A 6412-nucleotide genomic window follows, 5' to 3' on the forward strand; every position below is an offset into this window, starting at 1 on the left:
GGCGAGGAGGCACAGCTGGTGAGATAGTTTGCATCTAGGAAGGGCAGAAGTCCTGGAAGAAGGAAAACAACTCCGAACCCATCTGGACTACTATAACAGAGAGGAATAGACAGAAGTGCTCCAGCCATGAAGACAGAAGAGAAACAATTCAGAGATGGAAGACGCTGATGATGCCTCGCCATACCAGCAGACAGAAGCTTCGTGTTGCTGAAGGATGCTCAGGACCAAACCAGAGATGGTGGGACCCGCATCCTCACCATTTGTCCACCAACCAGATCTTAAATATCATGGCTGACATGTACACATAAGGAACTCTTTGACCTTAAAATTGGGACTCAAAAGAACTGTTGGTCCAGAAAGGAACTCACTACAAACTGATTCATTTGCCTCTCAGCATAACCATTATGGCTTGTCTCAGTTTCAGTTCTTACAAGGGTATTTCTTGGATCACATGATCTCACACATCTAGAGGAAATAATGAACAACATAAACTGATGAACAAAAACAGACCCAGAGAAAGAGAAACAGTGATCAGACTTTCAAACCTCAGAGGGAAAGTAAAGGAGGGTGGGGGTAAGGGAAAGAAATCAACCAAAGGACTTGTGTGCATGCATATGGACCTAGCCAGTGGCCATGGACAACAGGGAGGTGGGGGCATATGTTGAGAGGGGTTTGGGATGGAAATGGGGGGATGAGGACAATTATGTGATGCTATAATCAATAAAAAGAAAGAAAGATGAAAGAAAAATAGTGATATAACTGCAATAAAAAGCACTATGAAAAGTTTCAACAGTAGACTAGGGGAAGTTGAGGACCGAATTAATGAATTAAAAGATAGGAAAGCAAAACACACCCAAACTGAACTGCAATTGGAGAAAAAAATTTAAAAGACAGGAGGAGAACCCAAGGGATCTTTGGGACAACATGAAATGAAGCAACATATGAATAATAGGGGTGCCAGAATGACAGAAAGAGGAACAAGGGTGAGAAAAACCTATTTGAAGAAATAATGTCAGAAAACTTCCCTGATGTGGGGAAATAAAAAGTCACACAAGCACAGAGAATCCCAAACAAGTTGAACCCAAAAAGACACACATTAAGACATGTCATAATCATTATATCAAACATTCAGGACAAAGAGAGAATCTTGAAGGTTGCAACAGAAAGAAAGAAAGTTATGTACAAGGAATCTTTCCATCGAATATCAAAGGATTTCTCAACAGAAGCACATCAGGCCAGAAAAGAATGGAAGCAAATTTACAAAATGATGCAAAGCAAGGTACTGAATCCAAGAATAGTAGCAAGACTATCATTCAGAATTGAAGGGGAAATAAGGAGATTCACAGACCAAAAAAAAAAAAAGGCTAAGGAAGTTTATCACCATCAAGACAGCAATGAAAGAAATGCTAAAGGAACTTGTATAAAAAAGAAGAAATAGAAAAGGAAAAAGGAACACAGGCACAGAAAATACAAATGCTGCAAACAAGTACCTATCAATAATAACTTTAAATGTAAATGGACTAAATGCTTTAATCAAAAGACATTGAGTGGCTGAATGAATAAAATAAAATATGACTCATATATATGCTGTCTACAAGAAACCCACCTTAGAACAAGTGACTCATACAGACTGAAAGAGAAGAGATGGAAAAATATGTTTCAGGCAAATGAAAAAAAAAAAAAAAAAAGACTCCTGGAAGATAGCAAGGGAGAGACTGACAACAATACAATCATAGCAGGGGACTTTAATACATGACTGACATCATTGGACAAATAGTCTAGACAAATAATCAGCAAAGAAACAGCAATCCTAAATGACTCACTAGATCAGATGGACTTAATTGATATTTTCAGAACATTTCATCCCAAATCCATGGAATATATGTTCTTCTCAAGTGCACATGGGACATTTTCCAAGATAAACCACATATTGGGTCACAGGCAAAGTCTCTCCAAATTCAAAACAATTGAAATCATATCGCATCTTCTCAGACCACAATGGCATAATATTAGAAGTAAACTACAATAAAACAATCACAAAATTTCAAAACTACAATAAAACAATCACAAAATTTCACAAATGTTGAACATGGTTTCATATGACTCTGGGCCAGACCAAATGATTTTGAAGGCCTTACAGGGCTCTCAGGTCAGATGATCCCCACCCCTGCTCTATACTATGAACCTCTTGAGATTGGAATTATGTCTTTGAGTTACAGGCAAATATTAAGCCCTCAAGATTTTCTGTAGAATTAATTCAATGAATAAATGGATGAAGCCAACAAATAAAAAAAGACTAATGCGAAGTGTATATAAGGAAGGGTGGAGAGGCATGTTGGTCCCAGGCAGTTTCACTTGCCTGAGAATAGTGCTAGTACAGGGAAAATGAGCTTTATACCTAACTATATAGAAACTAGAGGCCCGGTGCATGAATTCATGCACTGGTGGGGTCCAGTCAGCCTGCCCGATGGGGGCCATGGAGGGTGGGCTTGCCAGGGCAAGGGGACATGGGCTTTCTGGTCATCTGCTGCTCAGCCAATTTGCATATTACCCTTTTATTATACAGGATATTTCAGTATAGCAAGTAAGAATGCCACTGCCACTTTCTGATGTTTAAATGTCACATTTCTCTAAATCAGAGAAATTTGCTTTTATTTGCTCTGTACTTTCACCCATATGACTGGCAGAAAATTCAACCTCAATCATGTTTGGTGTGTTCTCTCTTATCCTCCAGGGATTTATTCAAGGATATCCTGGTATTTGCAATGCCATTGCTGGCAGAGTCCTATCAGCTACTCCATCTGCTATGACTCAGCAGTTTCCCAGGGCACTGGTCAGGCAGCTGTACTAGGAAGACGGGAGATGCCCCTCATGGTGGTGAACTGTTCTACCACACACAGAACCTCAGACTCCTGTGAACTTGGAGGCAAGTGTGAGCTGCTAATGGGCACCGTGTAATCATTCCTCTTAGGCACTTCCATGAGAGGGAGCCCAAGCCCTGGAGCCTTCCAGCAATCTGCCTGGGGTCAGTGCACATGCCCCACTCTCAGTAGCAGGGCCACAGGGAAACCAACCTTCTTCCTCAATTAGGTAGCTTGTATGGCTTCTACTCCAAAGCCCTAACCTCCATGTTCTCCTCCGGAAAGCCCAATCCAGGGAAATTTTTGTACTGAGTGTTATGGGTGGAAAAAAAATCTGAAAATAACAGTTATTCCTTTTCTTACAACTCACCTTGTTACACAGGTCTTCAGAAGTCACAGAGAGTTTTATCTTCATCTTCCCAAATTCTCCCCACATATAACCCACCCACAACTCTGAAGCTCCCCATAGTTCCAGCCACTATTTTGCTTTGCAGCATGCAAAAGCTCAAAGTGCAAGGAGCTGAACTTGGCAGCTGTCCCATTTTTCTTCATCCTGTTCATGACTCCAAAGAAAACATTCTTAACTCAAAAACAAGCTGAAGGTTTCTGTTGAGACCTCAAATATTTTCCCAGAGTACACCATAAAAATAAGGTCATAACATTTTAAATAATCTGGTAGAGTTCTTGTGGCAAAAGCCTGTTATAGTTTTGTTTATTATACAAAGAACCTCAAGTTTGTTTCTAAATAAAATATTTTCTGAAAAGTAAAGCAGGCTTCCCTCTGCTATTCCAAGTCTCAAGAAGTATCATTTGTTATCATAAAGATTCAAGCAAATATTTATATACACTTACAATTGTTTTTCTGACTTGCCTAATTTTGCAGTCGTTACTCATTCTATCACTGCACTCAGCTCTCCACATTAATGTTTTCCTCAAAATATTTTACTTTGGTAATATAAATGTACACTGTAGTGCCAAAAATATGTTGGGTGAGCATGGTTATCAATGGGTTGTACTGAAACTTGGCTTCATTTTGAAAACAATAGGAAATTCATGAAAGGACTTTGGGGAAGAAGAAATATTTTAGTGATCTAATCCCATAATATATATATTCTCTCACTTGTAAATAACAAAATTAAAAATCTGCTCCATTCTATAAGTAAGCCTTAATTTTAAACTAAATACATTATGAAAGCATGAACAAATACTATTGCAGACAAAAAATGCTTAACCTATGAATATTCACATTCTTCCCTTCGCTGCCCTTTGAGAATAACTCCGCCAAAGCCATCTTGGTTTATGAGCATCTGTGATGTAAGAAAAATACAGATAAGAGTGGAGTGTGTTTACTTTGGACTGGCACAGGGTAAATTTTACTTCTGGAAGCAACAATGCTACAGGTGTAAGGAAAGACAAGAGTCAACGAAGTCTTAGGAACTTTTTACTCTGGGTTGGGAATGAGTAGGCGGCTAAAAGAATAGAACCCCAGGACTTTCCGCAGGCAGGCTGCTGTTGCAAAATCAAGATGGAGACTGGACTTGAAGTATGGCCCTGGGCTGTGTATTAATGCCCTTGACAGATTCTAGTAAGAAGTTTCTAAATGGCAGATATTGTTTATTTAATTTTTTAATAGATCATACATTGACAAGGTTCAACATTTTAAATGTACTCAGAGGTTTATTAGAAAAAAGTTTCCCTGACACTCCAGACACCACATCCCCACCCCTTTTCTCTTCTCTGTTAGCCACCAAAATTACCAGTAACTTGTTTATCTCCCAGAGGTATTACACACACATGAAAGCAGATAGACATTTGATTGTATATTCTCCCTCTTCATTTTTAAATACAAGTTGTAGCATACTGTACAGATTCTTCCATATGCTGCTTTATTATCTTTACAACGTCTGCTATATGTTTCATTTTATTACATAAAGTGATTCATTTTATGGCCAATGTAGAGTATTCCACTGTAGCAATATACAAATATATTTGGCTAGTCCACCCTTTTGACTGCTTCCAATAATTTGCTGTTATATACATGATGCTGTGAATTACCATAGTCTTAACTTATTTTGTATCATGTGCCTCTTCAGTGGTCTGGTAAAGCCTATGAATTTCTTCTCACCATAATGCTTTCAGGTGTATAAAGTAAAATTCTAAGGGTTGAAAAGAAAGCAATTATACTAAAATATAGTTAGCAAAATGTCTTTATTTTAAAATATATGTGCTTATTTATTAATGAATTAAATGACAAGATCTAAAAGTGAGCCTTATAACTACTGCAATTTCATAGTATTCTTACAGGATACCAGGCAGGCGAAATAGAAGAAACAGAAACAGGAAACTTAGGCCAGGGCCAAACAGTGTGAGTAATTTGCAGCTGGCCTGTGAATAACAAACCAATATCTCCCCCAGCCAAGGACACCTGGAGAGCAAATAGTTAAAGACCTCCCTAATGAGAGAATGCAGAAAGGGAGAGGAAAGAGGAAGGGAAAATAGGTCACTTTTATTTACTAAGCAGGGAAGCCAGAAAGTTGCAGGATTCTGGGAAGACCACAACAAGAAAACATTGAGACTTAATCTGTACCAAGATATTCAGCAAAAGGATCTTTTAAAACCTACAGACAAGAGGAGGATATACTACTCCTCAAACTTGCTCCAGATACTAGCTTTTCAGATTAGCTGGAAAAGCCCAACTAAAGCTCCAAGTTGGATGAAATAGATTTGCTTGCTTTGCTTTGCTTTTTAAATAAAGTTGCATGCTTTAATTGCTTTAATAAATTGGCTTTTCACAATGCAGCCAAGGTCTCTCATATTTATATGAGAACACAAGGATAGAGATTGGGGACAACCCTCTCCTAACTAGCTCAGAGGGCTGTCCTGTCCAGTAACACCTCTCTGGTGTCGGTGAGATGGCTTATAACAGTATGATAAACATAAAATCATATTTCAGTGTATCTGCAATAGCTGTAATATGACATAATATTACACAATATATATATATGACACTATATATATATATATATATATATATATATATATATATATATATATATATATATATAATTTCCTAAACATTCAAGTATATTGTATGTATTTTTAAATTCCTAGAAGTGTTTTGAATTCGAAAGTGCTAATACATTTCTAATTGAATGAATAATGTCAAACTTCAGGAATACAATTATTCTATCAGCATTGAATGAGGGAGTGTTAGAAAGCATTTCAATATTTGCCAGCCTGAAAGATGAAAAATAGTACCTTTGTGTTTTATTAAAATAATGTTTTATTTTGCATTTTTCTTACTAAAAGAAAACTTGAGCATCATTTATTTAGTGTCATTTTTTATGTGTTCATATTCTTTGCTTCTTGTCCTTTTGTTTTGTGGGCAGGTTTGTTGTGTGCTATGAATACGTATGAAGGTGTGTCAATGGAAACAGCACCCCCTGCAGCTGACAACACTGATGCCCTGGTTATTGGTCCCAGTGAAGATTTCTATTTCTACCCATTATGTTTTTACCTTGGATTACTGTTTCTTCAAATAATTTGAATAA

Source organism: Pipistrellus hanaki (assembly GCF_964339955.1).
Source record: "Pipistrellus hanaki genome assembly, chromosome: 2".
Taxonomy (NCBI): domain Eukaryota; kingdom Metazoa; phylum Chordata; class Mammalia; order Chiroptera; family Vespertilionidae; genus Pipistrellus; species Pipistrellus hanaki.